Source organism: Bombina bombina, chromosome 2, assembly GCF_027579735.1.
Source record: "Bombina bombina isolate aBomBom1 chromosome 2, aBomBom1.pri, whole genome shotgun sequence".
NCBI classification, from domain to species: Eukaryota; Metazoa; Chordata; class Amphibia; order Anura; family Bombinatoridae; genus Bombina; species Bombina bombina.
This window is the reverse complement of record NC_069500.1, coordinates 492,386,620-492,409,977: the sequence shown is the minus strand read 5'-3', so window position 1 is coordinate 492,409,977 and position 23,358 is coordinate 492,386,620.

Genomic DNA, 23,358 nt, shown 5'->3' with positions numbered 1-23,358 from the left:
AATTTATTTAATAAGAGTTAATTTATTTCGTTAGATGTAAATTATATTTAACTTAGGGGGGTGTTAGTGTTAGGGTTAGACTTAGCTTTAGGGGTTAATACATTTATTACAATAGCGGTGAGGTCCGCTCGGCAGATTAGGGGTTAATAATTGAAGGTAGCTGTCGGCGATGTTAGGGAGGGCAGATTAGGGGTTAATACTATTTATGATAGGGTTAGTGATGCGGATTAGGGGTTAATAACTTTATTATAGTAGCGCTCAGGTCCGCTCGGCAGATTAGGGGTTAATAAGTGTAGGCAGGTGGAGGCGACGTTGAGGGGGACAGATTAGGGGTTAATAAATATAATATAGGGGTCGGCGGTGTTAGGGGTAGCAGATTAGGGGTACATAGGGATAACGTAGGTGGCGGCGCTTTGCGGTCGGAAGATTAGGGGTTAATTATTTTAAGTAGCTGGTGGCGACGTTGTGGGGGGCAGGTTAGGGGTTAATAAATGTAATACAGGGGTCGGCGGGGTTAGGGGCAGCAGATTAGGGGTACATAAGTATAACGTAGGTGGCGGTCGGCAGATTAGGGGTTAAAAATTTTAATCGAGTGGCGGCGATGTGGGGGGAGCTCGGTTTAGGGGTACATAGGTAGTTTATGGGTGTTAGTGTACTTTAGGGTACAGTAGTTAAGAGCTTTATGAACCGGCGTTAGCCAGAAAGCTCTTAACTCCTGCTATTTTCAGGCGGCTGGAATCTTGTCGTTAGAGCTCTAACGCTCACTTCAGAAACGACTCTAAATACCAGCGTTAGAAAGATCCCATTGAAAAGATAGGCTACGCAAATGGCGTAGGGGGATCTGCGGTATGGAAAAGTCGCGGCTGAAAAGTGAGCGTTAGACCCTTTAATCACTGACTCCAAATACCAGCGGGCGGCCAAAACCAGCGTTAGGAGCCTCTAACGCTGGTTTTGACGGCTACCGCCGAACTCCAAATCTAGGCCTGAGGGTTCTCGCCTTCTTCCTATTTAAAGATATGAAAAATAATTGTTGTGTTCGTTTAGACCATTGGGTTGTATGGAATTAAGCAGGTAAATCCATCTGCTTTCATATTGAAGTAAGATTGTTTCCTTGTCTCCTCCTCTGATTCCAAAATTGATTTTTTGTATACCACAGCATCTTAGCTCTTCAGCCTTTCCTTGATGAAATTTATAGAAATGTTGTGCTACTGATGAAATGGCTTTCTTGTTCTTTAAATCTTTGGCTGCGTTTCTGATGTTCCGCACATGTTCTTGTAGCCTCATGCGCAATTTACGTGTCGTCATCCCGACATAGATTTTTGAACATTTACATTGTAAGACGTAAATCACACCTGTGGTATTACAATTAATGAAAGACTTGATTAGATGTTTTTTATCAAATCTGTCTGTGATTGATGTTGTTTTTTTCAGAAATTTGCAGCTGATACAATTTCCACATGGATAAGAGCCAGGTTGTATGCTGCCGGTCGTGGTTTTCTTTTTGCGAGTATAGTGGCTGGGACTCACTAAATCTTTTAGATTTTTGGTACGTCGATAACTGATGTCAACTCTGGGTCCTATAAACTGACCCAAAGTATTATCAGCTTGCAGAATATGCCAGTGTTTATTGATTATATGAATTACCTCCTTGCTTTGTACATTATAGGTCAAAACTAATCTGGTTTTGTTGTCATTTTTGCGAATCTTAGGTTTCAATAGATTCTGACGTTCTGTTTTTCTTGCCTTGTCCTTTGCTTTTTTGATTAAAGTTTTACTGTACCCCCTCTGGCTAAGACGATCTGTTGTTTCTTGAGCTCTGATTTTATATAACTCTGGTTCAGAACAATTTCTTTTGACCCTTAGAAATTCGCCAGTTGGGAGAGATTTGATTGTACATGGGGCATGTGCACTTGTATTGTATAGGATGGTATTGGTAGCTGTTTTCTTTCTGTACAAATCTGTCCCCAACATGCCATTGCTTTTTTTGAAAATTCTCAAATCCAAAAAAGAAATTTCAGTCTGGCTGGATTCATAGGTTAGTTTAATGTTCAGATTGTTTCGGTTTAGAATCGTCAAAAATATATCCAGTTTTTCCTTGGGTCCTTCCCAGATTAACAAGATGTCATCAATGTATCTTAGCCAGAGGGGGATATGCTTGGTAAATTCATCATTGTCATCAGTGAAGACAGAGTTGTGCTCCCACCAACCTAAAAATAGGTTGGCGTATGTTGGTGCACAAGCTGTCCCCATGGCTGTCCCCCTTGTTTGCAGATAGAATTGGTCATTAAAAACGAAATAATTCTTTTTGAGTACAAATTCAAGCAGTTTCATCACGAAATTGTTATGATTTTCATTCTCTTCAGTTCCCAGATTCAGATAGTATTGGACTGCTTCTAGCCCTAGTTCATGTTTAATGCTAGTGTAAAGGGCCTCTACATCTGCAGTGACAAGCCACGATGTAGGTCCTAATTGAATGTCTTGTAAATGATGAAGTGTCTCCATAGTATCTTTTATGTATGAAGGGATTTCTGTTAAGAATTCTCTTAATCGCTGATCAATATATTTGCTTGCTTTTTCGGTCAGATTTTCGTTACCTGATACTATTGGACGGCCCGGTGGATGTTTAGCATTTTTATGTACCTTGGGGATCAGGTAAAAGGTGGCTACTTTTGGATGGTTCACAGTCAGGAATTTTTTCTCTTTTTCACTGATAATATTGTTCATCTTAGCTTGAGTAATAAGGTCTTTGTATTGAGTGAGGAATTGTTCTGTTGGATTGCTCCATAGTTTTTTGTAACAGATTTCATTGGTTAATTGTGTATTAGCCTCTTTTAAATACATATTTGTGGGCCAAAGGACAATATTGCCACCTTTGTCCGCCTGGTGGACTATTACATCATCCCAATTTTGGATTTCGGCTAGAGCACGTTTCTCTCCTTTGGTTAAATTGGTTGGAGGGGATTTGACTTGTAGGTTGGATATTTCTTTGCAGACAATATTATTAAAGATTTGGACACTAGGACTCGTGGAAGATTTAGGTATGTACTTGGATTTATTAATCAGGTTATTTCGCCAGTTGGTACTACCTTCTGTTTCATTTTCTTTTAATAGATCTTCCAAATCTTGCAGTACTGTTAGATCTTCTATGGTCCATTGATTATCTGAGCCTGGTTCTTTCTGGTTTTTTATATCTGCGTATTGTTTGCGTAACAATAATTTTCTTAGATATAATTGTATATCCTTTATGTTTTCAAACTTGTCGAGTGAAGTGCTTGGGCAGGGAACAAGTCAGGTTACCTAAACGGAAGGCACCACGGCTTGCAAAACCTTTCTCCCAAAAATAGCCTCCGAAGAAGCATAAGTATCGAATTTGTAAAATTTGGCAAAAGTGTGCAGAGAAGACCAAGTCGCTGCCTTACATATCTGATCAACAGAAGCCTCGTTCTTGAAGGCCCATGTGGAAGCCACAGCTCTAGTAGAGTGAGCTGTAATTCGTTCAGGAGGCTGCCGTCCGGCAGTCTCATAAGCCAATCGGATGATGCTTTTCAGCCAAAAAGAAAGAGAGGTAGCAGTAGCTTTCTGTCCTCTCCTCTTACCAGAATAAACGACAAACAAAGATGAAGTCTGTCTGAAATCCTTTGTTGCATCTAAATAGAATTTTAAAGCACGGACCACATCTAAATTGTGTAACAAACGTTCCTTCTTCGAAACTGGATTCGGACACAGAGAAGGAACAACTATTTCCTGGTTAATATTCCTGTTGGAAACCACTTTTGGAAGAAAACCAGGTTTGGTACGCAAAACAACCTTATCTGCATGGAATACCAGATAGGGTGGATCACACTGCAAAGCAGACAATTCAGAAACTCTTCTAGCAGAAGAAATAGCAACCAAAAACAGAACTTTCCAAGATAGTAACTTAATATCTATGGAATGTAGAGGTTCAAACGGAACCCCTTGAAGAACTGAAAGAACTAAATTTAGACTCCATGGAGGAGTCATGGGTCTGTAAACAGGCTTGATTCTGACTAAGGCATGTACAAAAGCTTGTACATCTGGCACAGCTGCCAGGCGTTTGTGTAACAAAATAGACAAAGCAGATATCTGTCCTTTTAGAGAACTCGTTGACAACCCTTTATCCAAACCCTCTTGGAGAAAGGAAAGAATCTTAGGAATTTTAATTTTACTCCAAGATAATCCCTTGGATTCACACCAACAGATATATTTTTTCCATATTTTATGGTAAATTTTCCTAGTCACAGGTTTTCTGGCTTGGACCAGAGTATCTATAACTGAATCTGAAAACCCACGCTTAGATAAAATCAAGCGTTCAATTTCCAAGCAGTCAGCTGCAGAGAGACTAGATTTGGATGTTCGAATGGACCTTGTACTAGAAGATCCTGTCTCAAAGGTAGCTTCCATGGTGGAGCCGATGACATATTCACCAGGTCTGCATACCAAGTCCTGCGTGGCCACGCAGGAGCTATCAGAATCACCAAGGCCTTCTCCTGTTTGATCCTGGCTACGAGCCTGGGAAGGAGAGGAAACGGTGGAAACACATAAGCTAGGTTGAACGACCAAGGCGCCACTAATGCATCCACCAGTGTCGCCTTGGGATCCCTGGATCTGGACCCGTAACGAGGAACCTTGAAGTTCTGACGAGATGCCATCAGATCCATGTCTGGAATGCCCCATAATTGAGTTAACTGGGCAAAGACCTCCGGGTGGAGTTCCCACTCCCCCGGATGGAAAGTCTGACGACTCAAATAATCCGCCTCCCAGTTGTCTACTCCTGGGATGTGAATTGCAGATAGATGGCAGGAGTGATCCTCCGCCCATTTGATGATCTTGGATACCTCTCTCATCGCCAAGGAACTCTTTGTTCCTCCCTGATGATTGATGTAAGCTACAGTCGTCATGTTGTCCGACTGAAATCTTATGAATCCGGCCTTCGCTAGTTGAGGCCAAGCCCGGAGCGCATTGAATATCGCTCTCAGTTCCAGGATGTTTATCGGGAGAAGAGACTCTTCCTGAGACCATAGACCCTGAGCTTTCAGGGAGTCCCAGACCGCGCCCCAGCCTAATAGACTGGCGTCGGTCGTGACAATGACCCACTCTGGTCTGCGGAAACTCATTCCCTGAGACAGGTGATCCTGAGTCAACCACCAACGGAGTGAGTCTCTGGTTAACTGGTCTACTTGAATCTGGGGAGACAAGTCTGCATAATCCCCATTCCACTGTCTGAGCATGCACAGTTGCAATGGTCTTAGATGAATTTGAGCAAAAGGAACCACGTCCATTGCTGCAACCATTAAACCTATTACTTCCATGCACTGAGCTATGGAAGGCTGAGGAATAGATTGAAGAACTTGACAAGCCTTTAGAAGCTTTAATTTTCTGACCTCTGTCAGAAAAATCTTCATTTCTACAGAATCTATTATTGTTCCCAGAAAAGGAACTCTTGTAGACGGGAACAGGGAACTCTTTTCCATGTTCACCTTCCACCCGTGAGACCTGAGAAAAGCTAATACAATGTCTGTATGAGCCCTTGATCTGGAAAGGGACGACGCTTGGATTAGGATGTCGTCTAGGTAAGGTGCCACTGCAATGCCCCTCGGTCTTAGAACCGCTAGAAGGGACCCTAGCACCTTTGTGAAAATTCTGGGAGCAGTGGCTAAACCGAACAGAAGAGCCACGAACTGGTAATGTTTGTCCAGAAAGGCGAACCTTAGGAACTGATGATGATCTTTGTGTACGCATCCTTTAAATCCCCGATAGTCATGTATTGACCCTCCTGGATTGTTGGTAAAATCGTTCGAATGGTTTCCATTTTGAACAATGGAACTCTGAGGAATTTGTTTAGAATTTTTAAATCCAGAATTGGTCTGAAAGTTCCCTCTTTTTTGGAACTACGAACAGGTTTGAGTAAAACCCCTGACCTTGTTCCACTGTTGGAACTGGGTGTATCACTCCCATCTTTAATAGATCTCCATACGCAATGTAAGAATGCCTGTCTCTTTATCTGGTCTGAAGATAAGCAAGACATGTGGAACCTTCCCCTTGGAGGAAGTTCCTTGAATTCTAGAAGATAACCCTGAGAGACTATTTCTAGTGCCCAGGGATCCTGAACATCTCTTGCCCAAGCCTGAGCAAAGAGAGAAAGTCTGCCCCCTACTAGATCCGGTCCCGGATCGGGGGCTACCCCTTCATGCTGTCTTGGTAGCAGCAGCAGGCTTCTTGGCCTGTTTACCCTTGTTCCAGCCTTGCATTGGTTTCCATGCTGGCTTAGCCTGGGAAGCGTTACCCTCTTGTCTAGAGGCTGCAGAGTTAGGAGACAGTCCGTTCCTGAAGTTGCGAAAGGAACGAAAATTAGATTTGTTCTTAGCCTTGAAAGGCCTATCCTGTGGGAGGGCATGGCCCTTTCCCCCAGTGATGTCTGAAATAATCTCCTTCAATTCTGGCCCAAAAAGGGTCTTACCTTTGAAAGGAATATTAAGCAATTTTGTCTTGGATGACACATCCGCCGACCAAGATTTTAGCCAAAGCGCTCTGCGCGCCACAATTGCAAAACCTGAATTTTTCGCCGCTAATTTTGCCAATTGCAAAGCGGCATCTAAAATAAAAATAAAGGAATTAGCCAACTTTAGTGCGTGAATTCTGTCCATGACTTCCTCATATGGAGTCTCCTTATTGAGCGAATTTTCTAGTTCCTCTAACCAAAAAGACGCCGCCGTGGTGACAGGAATAAAGCACGAAATTGGCTGAAGAAGGAAACCTTGCTGAACAAATATCTTTTTAAGCAATCCTTCCAATTTTTTATCCATAGGATCTTTGAAAGCACAACTGTCCTCAATGGGAATAGTCGTGCGCTTGGCCAACGTACAAACTGCTCCTTCAACCTTAGGGACTGTTTGCCATGCGTGCCTTCTGGGGTCGACAATGGGGAACATTTTCTTAAATATAGGAGGTGGGACAAAATGTATACCTGGCTTCTCCCACTCCTTGTTCACTATGTCCGCCACCCTCTTGGGTATCGGAAAGGCATCAGCGTGCACAGGGACCTCAAGGAATTTGTCCATTTTGCACAATTTCTCTGGAATTACCAAAGAGTCGCAATCGTCAAGAGTAGTTAGCACCTCCTTAAGCAGGGCGCGGAGATGTTCTAACTTAAATTTAAACGTCACGATATCAGGTTCTGCCTGCTGAGAAACTTTTCCTGAATCAGAAATTTCTCCCTCAGACAGCCCCTCCCTCACTGCCAATTCAGACTGGTGTGAGGGTATTACAGATAAACTATCATCAGCGCCCACTTGCTCATCCTCTGTATTCAAAACTGAGCAATCACTCTTTCTGGGAAGTGTTGGCAGCTTGGATAAAAGATTTGCTATTGAATTATCCATTACTGCAGTTAATTGTTGCATAGTAACAAGCATTGGCGCGCTAGATGTACTAGGTGTCGCCTGCGTGGGCATAACTGGTGTTGACACAGAAGGAGAGGATGATGAACTATCCCCACTACCTTCATTTGAAGAATCATCTTGGGCAACCTTATTAAATGTGACATTACTGTCCTTACTTTGTTTGGACGCCATGGCACAATTTTCACATACATTTAAAGGGGGAATCACCTTGGCCTCCATACACACAGAACATAATCTATCTGAAGGTACAGACATGTTAGACAGACTTAGTCAGGCTATTAATGCAAAAAAAACGTTTTTAAACAAAACCGTTACTGTCTCTTTAAATAATAAACAGAGTACACTTTATTTCTGAATGTTTGAAAAACTATGAAGGATTTATCCGATCTTTACGAAATTTGCACCCTAGTGTCTTAATGCTTTGAAAGTATTGCACACCAAATTTCAATTCTTTAACCCCTTAAATGAGCAAACCGGAGCTAATTGTTCAATTTAGCAGTTTAAACCCACTACAGTCCCTGCCACAGCCTTTTGCTGTGGCTTTACCTTCCTTGGGGGTTATTCACCACAGAAATAAGCCTCTTAGAATCATTTTTGTGGCCACAGGACCCTCTCACATGAAGCTGCATGCACTGCTTCCAGAAGTAACTGCGCAATTAAGGCGCGAAAATGAGGCTTCCTCCATCTGTATACCAGAGTGAAGGGGCCTTCCGGACTAGATTAGGTGTCTAACAGACTGCCAGGCGTAATAAAACGTTCCCAAAAGTGTTTCCAAGTCTCAAAACACTCCAAAAATCATATAAATATTATATAAATCAATCGAATTAGCCCACAATAGTGTCAACCAGTATATAGCCCATTTATAAGCCTTCATTCTGTTATGAGTCTAAGAAAATGGCTTACCGATCCCAAAAGGGAAATGACAGTCTTCTAGCATTACTATGTCTTGTTAGAAAAGAGACTAGTCATACCTGGAGCAGAAAAGTCTGCAAACTGTTCCCCCCAACTGAAGTTCTCTGGGCTCAACAGTCCTGCGTGGGAACAGCAATGGATTTTAGTTACTGTTGCTAAAATCATACTCGTCTTTTAACAGAACTCTTCATCACTTTCTGTTGTAGACTAAATAGTACAAACCAGCACTATTTTAAAATAACAAACTCTTGATAGAAGAAATAAAACTACAACTAACACCACATACTCTTTACCATCCCCGTGGAGATGCTACTTGTTCAGAGCGGCAAAGAGAATGACTGGGGGGCGGAGCCGGAGGGGGGGCTATATGGGCAGCTTTTGCTGTGCTCTCTTTGCCATTTCCTGTTGGGGAAGAGAATATTTCCCACAAGTAAGGATGAAGCCGTGGACCGGACACACCAATGTAGGAGAAAGAATAAGCGAGGAAATAGTGAAGGAAGATTTATTCAGAGAGCAAGAGTACAGAAGAATGTTTTAAATAGGAATAGGGAAAACGTATATGATCTTACCACTAAGAAATTGAATAATCAGGAACTGAATATTTTGGCCAAAGGTTTGAATTTTGCCCCTAAAAAAGCGCCAAATAAATTTGAAACGTATATTGATTTGCAAAAATATATAAGAAAGATGACTCTGAAAAGATATTTTATAAAACAACAACCGTTTCATATGGTTCCATCTCAAATAGCAGTGACTTTGGATAGAAATGACGAGGAAACCTTACAAACTTTGAGATCACTGAATGGTGAATCCTCTACTCAAAATGTATCTCAAGCTAATCTTAGTATTTATGATGATACAGAGGAACCTGACATTGTACATACTAATTTTAAAAAACCTTCTAATTTTTTCCATGTTGGGGCGCAAGGTGAACATATAAAAAATTTCAATAAATTAGTCAGTGCAGATTTGTCCAAACTATGGGAGGATAAGAATGGGAAGTGGATTAATAGGTTTAATGATAACCTTTCCACACATGAGAGACATACTCTGTTTACTTTAAAAAATAATTTGGATATTGTAATCAAAACAGCTGACAAGGGCAGTGGGGTAGTAGTTCAAGATAAATCTGACTATCTCAAAGAAGCCCTGAGAATATTAAATGAAGTAAACACATACAAGAAACTTTCCTTTAATCCAACAGGTAAATTAATCATAGAACTAAGTGATATCCTAAGTCAAGCGAAATCTAATGGTGTTTTAACCAATGAAGAATTCCATTTCTTGCTGGATAGAGATCCTTCCATACCCATATTTTACCATCTCCCCAAAGTTCACAAAACTTTGGTGGATCCCCCGGGGAGGCCTATCATCTCGGGGATAGGATCTCTAATTAGCAATTTATCCACATATATTGATCATTTCTTGCAGCCCCTTGTCAAAAATGCTAGATCATTTCTAAAGGACACCACTCAGACCATCAAAACATTTAAAGGTAAAAAATGGGAGCAGGACTATCTATGGCTAACATGTGATGTTACGGCCCTATACACATGTATCCCTCACGATCTGGGCATTAAAGCAGTAGAGGATAGTATGATCAATAGCCATCTCCCTCCTACACAAATTAATTTTATTCTGAAATGTATGGATTTTATTTTAAAGCATAACTACTTTCAGTGTGATTCACAATTTTATTTACAGCTACAAGGCACAGCGATGGGGACCACTTTTGCCCCATCTTATGCTAATTTATTTATGAATCACTTTGAAAATAAGTATGTTTGGCAACATAATCCTTACATTAGTAATTTAATTAGTTATTTTAGATACATAGATTACATTATTATCATCTGGAAAGGCCAAGAAGATCAGGTCAACAATTTCATCAAACATATAAATAACAACAACATGAATCTAAAATTTACTAGTAAATTGCACAAGGAGGAAATTGAGTTTTTGGATCTAGTATTGTTTGTGGATAAGAGCAGTAATATTGCCGTTAAGAACTATAGGAAGCCAACAGATAAGAATGGCTTCCTTAGTGCCAAAAATGGTCATCTTCCGAGGTGGAAAAAGAATATCCCCTTCGGACAATACCAAAGAATACGCAGAAATTGTACACATTTTGAAGATTATCTCACAGAGTCCAGTTCTTTGGACAATAGATTAAAAGAAAAAGGATATGATACTGCTCTTCTCACTACGGTTAAAGAAAAAGTATCTAATTTGAATAGATCAACCATGTTAGAACCCACCACTAGGAACAGAGACTAGCATTTTGGGAAGAAGGAGATCAGGTTTATTACTACATACAATCAGGGCAGCAGAGAAATAGAAAATATCTTGAAAAAACATTGGAGGATCCTAACCTCTGATCCCATACTAGGAACAATCCTGCCCGATAGACCCACTATGACCTTTAGAAAAAGCCAGGACCTAAAGAATATGTTAGCACCATCCAAATTCAAATCAGCTCAACCATCTATAAAAAGAGACAATACACACTGGCTAAGTAAACCTAATGGGACATGGCCGTGTGGGACTAAAAACTGTAACGTGCAGTCACATTATTAGGGGAGACACTTTTGAAAATGTTCATAAATCTAAATCATAAAATCAAGCATAAGTTTTCATGCAAATCTATCGCCTAGATTTAGAGTTTTGTCGGTAAAGACCCGCGGTGCTAACGAGGCTGTTTTTTTCCAGCGCACCCTTAAGACAATGCTGGCATTTAGAGTTGTCTGAATGGCTGCGTTAGCCTCAGAAAATAGAGCGTTGAGCCAAATTTAGCTCCACTTCAACCCTCAATACCAGCGTTGCTTACGGTTGCGGTAAGCTGGAAAAACGTGCTCGTGCACAATTTCCCCATAGGAAACAATGGGGCTGAGCTGGCTGAAAAAAAAACTAACACCTGCAAAAAAGCAGCGTTCAGCTCCTAACGCAGCCCCATTGTTTCCTATGGGGAAACACTTTCTAAGTCTACACCTAACACTCTAACATGAACCCCGAGTCTAAACACCCTTAACCTTACACTTATTAACCCCTAATCTGCCGCCCCCGCTATCGCTGACACCTGCATTATATTATTAACCCCTATTCTGCAACTCCGGACATCGCCACCACCACCTACATTATAGCTATGAACCCCTAATCTGCTGTCCCTAACATCGCCGACACCTATATTATATTTATTACCCCCTAATCTGCCCCCCCAACCGTCGCCGCCACCTACCTACACTTATTAACCCCTAATCTGCCGACCGGACCTCGCCGCCACTATAATAAATGTATTAACCCCTAAACTGCTGCACTCCCGCCTTGCAAACACTATAAGAAAATTTTATTAACCCCTAATCTGCCCTCCCTAACATCGCCGCCACCTACCTACAATTATTAACCCCTAATCTGCCGCCCCCAACGTCGCCGCTACTATAATAAAGTTATTAACCCCTAAACCTAAGTCTAACCCTAACCCTAACACCCCCCTAACTTAAATATAATTTAAATTAATCAAAATAAATTTACTATAATTAAATAAATTATTCCTATTTAAAACTAAATACTTACCTATAAAATAAACCCTAATATAGCTACAATATAATTAATAATTACATTGTAGCTATTTTAGGGTTTATTATTATTTTACAGGCAACTTTGTATTTATTTTAACTAGGTACAATAGCTATTAGTTTTATTTATTATTTATTATCATTTATTTGTATAGCGCCGCCAAATTCCGTAGCACTGGGCTATTTAATAGCTACCTAGCTAAAATAATTACAAAATTACCTGTAAAATAAATCCTAACCTAAGTTACAAATACACCTAACACTACACTATCAATAAATTAATTAAATAAATTAGCTACAATTATCTAAACTAAAATACAATTAAATAAACTAATCTATAATACAAAAAAAAAAAAAACACTAAATTACAGGAAAAAAAAAATTACAAGAAGTTTAAACTAATTACACCTAATCTAAGCCCCCTAATAAAATAAAAAAGCCCCCCAAAATAATAAAATGCCCTACCCTATTCTAAATTAAAAAGTAATCAGCTCTTTTACCAGCCCTTAAAGGGTTTTTTTGCGGGGCATTGCCCCAAAGTAATCAGCTCTTTTACCTGTAAATAAAAATACAACCCACCCCAACATTAAAACCCACCACCCACATACCCCTACTCTAACCCACCCAAACTCCCCTTAAATAAACCTAACTCTAACCCCCTGAAGATCTCCATACCTTGAGTCGTCTTCACCCAGCCGAGCCGCATTCTTCATCCAAGCGGAGCAACAACAGGTCCTCCATCCGGTAGAAGACTTCATCCAAGCGGGGCAAGAAGATGTCCTCCATCCGGTAGAAGTCTTCATCCAAGCGGGGCAAGAAGATGTCCTCCATCCGGTAGAAGTCTTCATCCAAGCGGAGTCTTCTATCTTCATCCATCCGGAGCGGAGCGGAGCCATCTTCCATACAGCCGACGCGGAGCCATCCTCTTCAACCGACGGACTGACGACGAATGACGGTTCCTTTAAGGGACGTCATCCAAGATGGCGTCCCTCAAATTCCGATTGGCTGATAGGATTCTATCAGCCAATCGGAATTAAGGTAAGAAAAATCTGATTGGCTGATTGAATCAGCCAATCAGATTGAAGTTCAATCCGATTGGCTGATCCAATCAGCCAATTGGATTGACCTCGCATTCTATTGGCTGTTCCGATCAGCCAATAGAATGCGAGGTCAATCCAATTGGCTGATTGGATCAGCCAATCGGATTGAACTTCAATCTGATTGGCTGATTTAATCAGCCAATCAGATTTTTCTTACCTTAATTCCGATTGGCTTATAGAATCCTATCAGCCAATCGGAATTTGAGGGATGCCATCTTGGATGACGTCCCTTAAAGGAACCGTCATTCATCGTTAGTCTGTCGGTTGAAGAGGATGGTTCCGCATTGGCTGTATGGAAAATGGCTCCGCTCCGGATGGATGAAGATAGAAGACCCCGCTTGGATGAAGACTTTTACCGGATGGAGCACATCTTCTTGCCCCGCTTGGATAAAGACTTCTACCGGATGGAGGACCTCTTGTTGCTCCGCTTGGATGAAGAATTCGGCTCGGCTGGGTGAAGACGACTCAAGGTAGGGAGATCTTCAGGGGGTTAGTGTTAGGTTTATTTAAAGGGGGTTTGGGTGGGTTAGAGTAGGGGTATGTGGGTGGTAGGTTTTAATGTTGGGGGGGTTGTATTTTTATTTACAGGTAAAAGAGCTTATTACTTTGGTGCAATGCCATGCAAAAAGCCCTTTTAAGGGCTGGTAAAAGAGCTGATTACTTTGTAATTTAGAATAGGGTAGGGCATTTTATTATTTTGGGGGGCTTTTTTATTTTATTAGGGGGCTTAGATTAGGTGTAATTAGTTTAAACTTCTTGCAATTTAATTTTTTTTCCTGTAATTTAGTGTGTGTTTTTTTTGTATTATAGATTAGTTTATTTAATTGTATTTTAGTTTAGATTGTAGCTAATTTATTTAATTAATTTATTGATAGTGTAGTGTTAGGTGTATTTGTAACTTAGGTTAGGATTTATTTTACAGGTAATTTTGTAATTATTTTAGCTAGGTAGCTATTAAATAGTTATTAACTATTTAATAAATATTGTACCTAGTTAAAATAAATACAAAGTTGCCTGTAAAATAATAATAAATCCTAAAATAGCTACAATGTAATTATTAATTATATTGTAGCTATATTAGGGTTTATTTTATAGGTAAGTATTTAGTTTTAAATAGGAATAATTTATTTAATTATAGTAAATTTATTTTGATTAATTTAAATTATATTTAAGTTAGGGAAGTGTTAGGGTTAGGGTTAGACTTAGGTTTAGGGGTTAATAACTTTATTATAGTAGCAGCGTTGTTGGGGGCGGCAGATTAGGGGTTAATAATTGTAGGTAGGTGGCGGCGATGTTAGAGAGGGCAGATTAGGGGTTAATAAAATGTATTATAGTGTTTGAGAGGCGGGAGTGCGGCGGTTTAGGGGTTAATACATTTATTATAGTGGTGGCGAGGTCCGGTCGGCAGATTAGGGGTTAATAAGTGTAGGTAGGTGGCGGCGACGTTTGGGGGGGCAGATTAGGGGGTAATAAATATAATATAGGTGTTGGCGATGTTAGGGACAGCAGATTAGGGGTTCATAGCTATAATGTAGGTTGCGGCGGTGTCCAGAGCGGCAGATTAGGGGTTAAAAAAAAATTATTATAGGGTTTGTGATGTGGGGGGCCTCGGTTTAGGGGTTCATAGGTAGTTTATGGGTGCTAGTGTACTTTATAGCACAGTAGTTAAGAGCTTTATGTTCCGGCGTTAGCCCATAAAACTCTTAACTACTGACTTTTTTTTGCGGTTGGAGTCTTGTCGGTAGAGGGTCTACCGCTCACTTCTTCCAAGACTCGAAATACCAGCGTTAGGCAAATCCCATAGAAAAGATAGGATACGCAATTGACGTAAGGGGATCTGCTGTAGCCTCGAGTCGCGGAAAGAAAGTGAGCGGTAGACCCTTTCCGGCCTGACTCTAAATACCAGCGTTAGATAAAAAGCAGCGTTAGGACCCCTTAACGCTGCTTTTGATGGCTAACGCCAAACTCTAAATCTAGCCGTTAGTTTGTAGTGTACCTCCTGAAATGTGACTGCAATTGTTACTATATAGGGCGCACGAAAAGAATCATAAAGAACAGATTTAGTGAACATTATTGTAACATTAAAAACAAAGTAGATAATCATAGCATCCCATTTCACTTTATATATCACCATGATGCCAACCCCATGGGGCTCAAAATTATAGTTTTAGATTGGATCCCACCAAACACTTCCAAAAATAGGCTAAGGAGTTTGCGACAATGTGAAACATATTGGATTCACGAACTCAAAACCCTTAATACCATTAGCCAGAAGGGTCTAAACATTGATTTGGACCTTCAGGCACTTATGTAGAGCTTGTATGGATTCTGGTACTTAGGTAATCTCAGGTTTAGTATTTTGATGTGATATTTATTCTCAAAACAACTAATAGAATTATCTAAGGGAGCATGTGTGTTATTTGTTGTTTTTCTCCATCTTATCCTTTTTTTTTCTCCATCTTATCCTCCTTCTATTTTATCCCTTTCTTGGCGTATTTCCATCAGTATATAGGTAGTCTTGCTATGAATTAAGTGTTCATTAATTTTGAAAACAGGTGTACTATGAGATTTACTTATGACACTATAATTATGGCGATTATCTGTGCCTTATACATATTGGAGCTCATCAAATGCAGGTATTTGAGCTACCAAAAGGTTTTTGCAACCACTTTGTAGTTTTACTTTTGATGTGTTATTGTATGTTGTTTATACCCATTTAAATATTCTCTTTCTGTGTAGCTTCTATAGATTATATGGACACTAGAAAGGGGTTTAGCTAACACGCTATATGCCTAAATTGGGACGTTTCTTTGGCATCATGTTTGGCCAATCAGATGCGACCATGTATCAGAGGCGTGTCAAGCCCGCTGCATTCAAAAGGAACATTGAATCCTACATATCATCATCTTTTGAAAAAATCGGGTCGTAACCCGAAGAAACGCGTAGAGTATCTCAGCTGCTTCACCTTGTTACCCGCTGTGATGTGGGGTTCGGTCTCCAAAGCATCCCTGTATCGTGCTGCTTCCTGTGGCATTCAGGAAGCCCTGTAGACGCATGCAAGATTCGAGTGATAAAGATAACATCTTTTATCGGCTTGTGGAGGACACTGGTTATGGTGACATTTTATTGCCTTTTGTATTTTTACACAGTGTACGTGTGTTTTTATGTGCGCATTTAGCACTTCCTATTAAACGGTTTTACCCTTAGAGTGGTCTGCACTCTGTTTTCTTTTTGTGTTGTTTCATTATTGATTTAGTCAAAGCAGAGCTGCAGATCCAACTAAATTTTGAGTACTCATGCCCTGAATTCTCTAACTTTTTTGAATATCAATCTGGAAAGAAAATTATTAAAGCTGCAAAGAGCAATTCTAAATATATATGGAAGAAGTAAATACCCCTTTCTTTCCTAAAATCTGGTGAGTCCACAACGTCATCAATTACTAGTAGGAATATCACTCCTGAGTCCTGGCCAGCAGGAGGAGGCAAAGAGCACCACCACAGCAAAGCTGTTAAGTATCACAAATAGATTTCAAATTCTTCCTCCCAGGGGCACATTCCTAATTTTAAGATTATTTAGATTATTTGCTGTCCAGATGGAAGAGAGGCATTCTTGAAATGTGTTCAGGACCTATCCTCCCTGGGAGTGATATTTCTAGTTCAGTATTTTATTCTAGTCCATTCGTGGTTCCCACAAAAGAGGGAACTTTTCATCCAATCTAGACCTAAAGTGTCTTGGGGTTGAGTTATCTACAATGCTCTGATGGCTTTCCTTCCAATTTTCATTTATCTGAAGCTCTCTGTTTGGAGATTGAACATTTAGTTCTGTCTAAGTGTGGTTTTTCTGAATGGACCATGATTCAGACTGCCAAGCCTGTTACTGGTATCTTTTACCTTAAGGTATGACATATATTCCTTTGTTGGAGTGTATCCAGGGCTACTCTTAGAAGTAGGGTCGAAATTCCTAAGATTTTGTACTTTCTCCACATTTGTCTGGAGAAGGGTTTGTCAGTCAATTCTGTGAAGGGTCAGAATTCTGCATTATCTATTTTGTTACACAAGTGTCTGGTGGATGTGCCAGATCATGTGTATTTGTCAGGCACTGGTTATCAGGCCTGTGTTTAAGTCTGTTGATCCTACTTGGAGCCTTAACCTTGTTCTTAATGTTTTGCAGCAGGCTCCGTTTGAGACATTGCCTTCCATAGATTTTAAGTTGTTATCTTGGAAAGTTTTTATTTCTTTTGATATCTCTTCTGCTCGGAGAGTTTCAGAACTCTCGGCTTGCAGTATGATTCACCTTCTCTTATTTTTCGGAGAAGGCGGTTCTTTGCCCTAAGTGGTTTTGAATAGAAATATTATTTTGTCCTTATCCTTATATTTATAAAGAACGTTTGTTGCACAACTTGGATACTGTGAATGTTTTTAAAAAAATTATTTTGGTGACTAGGGATTTTCGGCAGGTATTCTGCCCTGTTTGTTTGGTTCTCTGGAAAGGTAATGATTTCAGACTGCTGGTCAGCAGACTCCTAAGAGTTATGTCTCATTCCACGAGGGCTGTCTCCTTCTTGGGCTTTCAAAAATAAAACTTCTGTGGAACAATTTTGCAAGACTGCAACTTGGTTTTCTTTGCATACTTCTTCCAAATTTTATAAATTTTATATTTTTGCCTAGGTTTCTTTTGGAGGAAATTTTTTTTCAAGCGGTGGTGCCTTCTGTTTAGGTCTGCCTGTCTTGTTTTCCCTCCCTAGACATCTGTGTCCTCTAGCTTGGGTGTTGGTTAACAATAGTAATTGATGATGTCGTGGACTCACCATATCTTAGGGGAATTTTTTTTTATCATTACCTGATAAATGTATTTCTTGTTTATGTAGCTGTTCTGCTTTCAAGCTTTACTTTTAATCTAAAACTGAAGGTGAAGGGGGCGTGTCCAGGCTAGGACCGAAGATGGCCGCTTAATTGGGAGCTCTGCAAAGAAGCTTTACATTTTGCCTATAATCTTGATATATATGCGGCCATCCAGCCTGATATTGTGCTTTCACACGTAACAGTTGATGTCCTGACTCAGGATATATCATTATTTTGAACTTCTCGAGAGTTTCCAGACCGGACGGCTGGGACCTTTTAGCGGCCTCCCGCAAGAGAGATCTCAGTACACCCCCCCCGGGATACGGGTTAACAACAGTATGGGGGGGAATTTATTTCTACAGATACAAGCCCTATTAGAGGAACACGGGAAACAGATGTGTGCTAGGTTTGACCGGCTAATAGAAAATGTTGGAGCTCAGGGCAACGTAAAAGAGAATACTGGGGTTGCTAAGTCGTGTGAGATTGGGCCCAGCTCCCTCCTACATCACAGTCCCATGCAGCTGCAAGACAGTCGCAATACCACGGGGACTATCTCTTCACAGTCCCTAGTGCCTGACCTATTAGAGTCATATGTAGAAAAGCAACAGGGAAAAGTGCAGAACCTACAGCGCGCAGCTCAATATATTCAGAATGAACCCCTCATCACGTACAACTCTCAAGCAAATATGCGGCCTTCTGTGGTTGGAGCCCGAGCTGCCGCGAGGGACCTTACCAGCGCCATGACACATGCCGGTTTAATACCGACGGAGCCTCTGCAAATCAGCACGGATCTGGTCCTCAAACAGGTCTGTAGCCCTTGTACTCTTGGCGAGCTGGTAGTGAAGAAGATAGCGGACTCCCCCCCGTGCACCCTTGCCCTAACTGAAACTGCGGGGAAAACGTACTGTTCCGATAGCTACTTAAACTGCAGGATCAGACGGGCGGGAGTGGGCTAGCTGGGGGTCTTTGCTCTGGGAGCCAGGAGACCTGTCAACCCGGCCCATTCAGGCTCACGCATTTGATTCCAACTTTGACTCTCTTTGCGGAACAAACATTGACCCATGCCAGAGGAACTAACTTACAGTTGTCATGATCTCCTCCTTCCCTAGTGGTCTGGGGTAGCGGGCTTCCGATATTGTACACAGGAGAGACTCCACTGTTATCACATTGTTATGTTTGTTTCTTTATTTTAAAGTGTGTCCAGAGGTCTTACATGTATAATGCTGATGTGAGTACGTCCCTTAGGCAGATAATGTGTACTATAGCCAGTCTACGGTCTCGTGAGGTCTATACAGTTGAAATCATAGGTTGCATATACTCTCTGCATATTTGTGTATTCACAGTATTTATATTTTCAGTACTACACTATTAGACATGGGGAGATCTCACTTGCTGCATAACTCTACAGACCTAGCACCAAGTGGCCCAGGCTTCCGATATTGTACACAGGAGAGACCCCACTGTTATCACATTGTTATGTCTGTTTCTTTATTTTAAAGTGTGTCCAGAGGTCTTACATGTATAATGCTGATGCGAGTATGTCCCTTAGGCAGGTAATGTGTACTATAGCCAGTCTACGGTCTCGTGAGGTCTATACAGTTGAAATCATAGGTTGCATACACTCTCTGCATATCTGTGTATTCACAGTATTTATATTTTCAGTACTACACTATTAGACATGGGGAGATCTCACTTGCTGCATAACTCTACAGAACTAGCACCAAGTGGCCCTATATAAAGTTGAAGAGTGACTCTGGGGAGATTGTGTACCAGACCTTAACAAAATATTGCAGAAGCTCTTTAGATCTCCTATCTGCGTATTGTGCTGGCTATTATTATTATACTACTGATATGGGAAAAGGATATCTATGTAATATACTTAAAATTTGTATTTAATTCAACTAGTTGGAGAGGCTCCCAGCGCGGCAGCTCCACTCCGCCTATATAAATTATTTTAGAGATTATGAGTGCCTGTAGTTTCAGTCCCAGACTAGCAATGTCTTAGTAACCTAGTTCCTGCGTTTCCCCTCCACCCTTTCTCTTTTGTGTGAGCATGTACATATAGCTCCCTCTATAAAATGTGAATGAATATCTAAGGTTTCCATATTGTGCAAGATAATATCTGTATGCTATTTTGTTAAATGTGTGCCTATTCCCCCCTTATATCAACCCCATTACAACACACAATGGGTATCTTTATAGCAGATATGTGCTACTGCAAATGGGCTATATATGCCTTATGTCTTAGTGGGAACGATATGCGTATGTATATAGTAGCCACTCAGCTGTCCCATGCCTGCTAATATTCCTGAGCACCACATTATATTTCTGGTTTTAGGAGCATGCTCCCCTCTCTTATAATGCTGCAGTGCACTAATGGACTTACTGTTCAAGTTTAATCTTTGTTCTCTTTATTTATTAATTTTCCCATTATTGATAGAGTTGCTTTAAATCCTGGTATGTGGGCCAATAAATGGAGGAGTACGCTACTATTATATTAATTCCCTCCCCCCCCCATCACTTGTAACAAGTTTTTCCTACATTCTTTAGATTGGTTCTTTAGGCCTCAATACAGGCAATTTACTGTGTCTGCTATTTTCTGGGTATTCGAAGATTGCCTGGGTTAAAAGTTTCATTATAATGCAGGTTATCGCTAATGTTCAGTGTTTGTGTTCAACTATGTTTGCAGAGGTAACAGAGGCCTGCTTCAGTATAACACCTCGACCAGTTTACCGTGTCTAATGCTAAATTACATTAATTAAGAGTAAACTAAGTACATTGCTGTACTTCTATACTGTGATATTGTTTACAGATTCCCAATCTTGCCGCTAATCTATACACATGGACACTGGACTCTATGAAATTAACTCTGTTTATGGGCCCTTAGTGACTGACTAATGTTTCTAGTCCCTTAAGCGGAACTGATTGCCTGGAGGTCATCACGATCTACCAACCTCAAAAAATTGTAAATGTAGGATGTTTTTTTCTTGATAGCATTGTGATAATTTCTTGATGCTTATATATATACTTTGTGTATTCTATGCGACAGTCATCTGCAGGCCCAAAAGTGGTCTGTAGCTCACTAATCCCCTCAGTTAGTGTACAGTAAAATCGATGGTCCAAAAGTGGCCTGAGCATTTATGGAGGGGCAAAAATAGAGGGTGGTGGTGAGGTTGCTCCCCAGTTTGCCTATTATACTGTGAGATTCTCATGTTAAATGTTTTATATGCATATGTTTCATTGAGTAACCTGTATGATGTATACTTTATTACCCTCAATAAAAATATTAAAAAAAAAAAAAAAAAAAAAAAAAAAAAACTGAAGGTGAAAAAAAAAATCCAAATTAAATCAGCACAAGATATATAGGGATGGTAGTGATGAAGAAGGTATATACATAAAATTCCCAGAATTTTTATTTTTTTTAAACCGTGTGATGCCAGTTTTCTGCTGCTGAGCTGGAAATTGATCATTGCAATTCTTTTCCGACAAATTCCTTTTTCCTGACTGATCCATTCTTAAGAATTGATCAAAATGAGATCAGAAGCTTTACAAAGAAGAACATTTCGGAGGAATATTTATTCAAACAAAAAAATTGTGTTGATGATAAATCTTAACCAATGTTAATAAACCTTATATAAAACTATAGTACATTTTTAATTGTTGTTTTATGTTAAGTTAACCATCAGATTGTTTTGTTTTTGTAACCTATAACAAAGAAGCACACTTTTTTTTCCCCCAACCTAGGTAGACTGACTTATTCAGCCTGTTCTTTCATTTGGATTCTTTCTTGCAAAAAAGTTATACAATTACTTATGGCTCTTGTTGCAGTTTTATGTTTTGTCCTTTACCAAAGTGGCCTTTTTTCTGAAGAAATTGAAACTTTGGTCACAAAAAAAAAATCTAGCAACCTAAAATATACAGAATAAAAATGTATAAGCTTACTGGTTTTTATTACAGCTGTTGCTGTGCAAAGAAACACCAACGGCTAGATTTAGAGTTCTGCGTTAGCCCTCAAAAGCAGCGTTAAGGGGTCCTAACGCTGCTTTTGGCCGCCCCTGCTGGTATTTAGAGTCAGCCAGGAAAGGGTCTAACGCTCACTTCCTTACCCCGACTCCAGGCTACCGCAGATCCCCTTACGCCAATTGCGTATCCTATCTTTTCTATGGGATCTGCCTAATGCCGGTATTTGGAGTCTTGGAAGAAGTGAGCGGAACACCCTTTACCGACAAGACTCCTACCGCCAAAAAAAGTCAGTAGTTAAAAGCTTTATGGGCTAACGCCGGAATATAAAGCTCTTAACTACTGTGCTATAAAGTACACTAACACCCATAAACTACCTATGTACCCCTAAACCGAAGCCCTCCCACATTGCCTCCACTATAATAAAAAAATGTAACCCCTAATCTGCCGACCGAACACCGCCGCCACCTACATTATACCTATGAACCCCTAATCTGCTGCCCCTAACATCGCCGACACCTATATTATATTTATTAACCCCTAATCTGCCCCCCCCAACGTCGCCGCTACCTAACTACAAGTATTAACCCCTAATCTGCCGACCGGACCTCGCCACCACTATAATAAATTTATTAACCCCTAAACCACTGCACTCCCGCCTCAGATTAGGGGTTAATAATAAAATGCAGGTGTCAGCGATAGCGGGAGCGGCAGCTTAGGGGTTAATAAGTGTAAAGTTAGGGGTGTTTAGACTCGGGGTTCATGTTAGGGTGTTAGGTGTATACTTAGAGAGTGTTTCCACATAGGAAACAATGGGGCTGCGTTAGGAGCTGAACGCTGCTTTTTTGCAGGTGTTAGGGTTTTTTTCAGCCCAAACCGCCCCATTGTTTCCTATGGGGATATCGTGCACAAGCACGTTTTGCCAGCTTACCGCTACCGTAAGCAACGCTGGTATTGAGGGTTGAAGTGGAGCTAAATTATGCTCAACGCTCCCTTTTCTGAGCCTAACGCAGCCACTCAGACAACTCTCAATACCACCGTTGTTTAAAGGGTGCGCTGGGAAAAAAAGCAGCGTTAGCTACGCGGGTCTTTACCGACAAAACTCTAAATCTAGCCACAAGTGACATGTTCATCCAAACTGTTTATTTATTTTATTGAATCTTTGTTCACAAAAAAAAATCTATCAACCTAAACTTTACAGAAGTAAAATTTGTAAGCTTACTAGTTTTATTACAGCTGTAAGTAGCATATAAATACAATAAAGAATATTTTATATATGAAATTGTGTTGTATGTGTGTATTAATACTATTAAATCGCTAAAATTGAGTGTTATAGTGATTAGTTATCACTATAACACTCAATTTTTGAATTGCAAACAAAAAGTTTAAAAATGCTATCATATGCGGTCGTGAGAAGCCACGTCCCAAGCCACGCCCCCAAGTCACACCCTCTACACCCCATTTAAAAAGTGTCCAGGAATCTTCTGGCCAAAAGTTGGGAACCCCAATCATGGCCCTTTAGCCATGTATTTGTTGTCACCCCACCTAAACT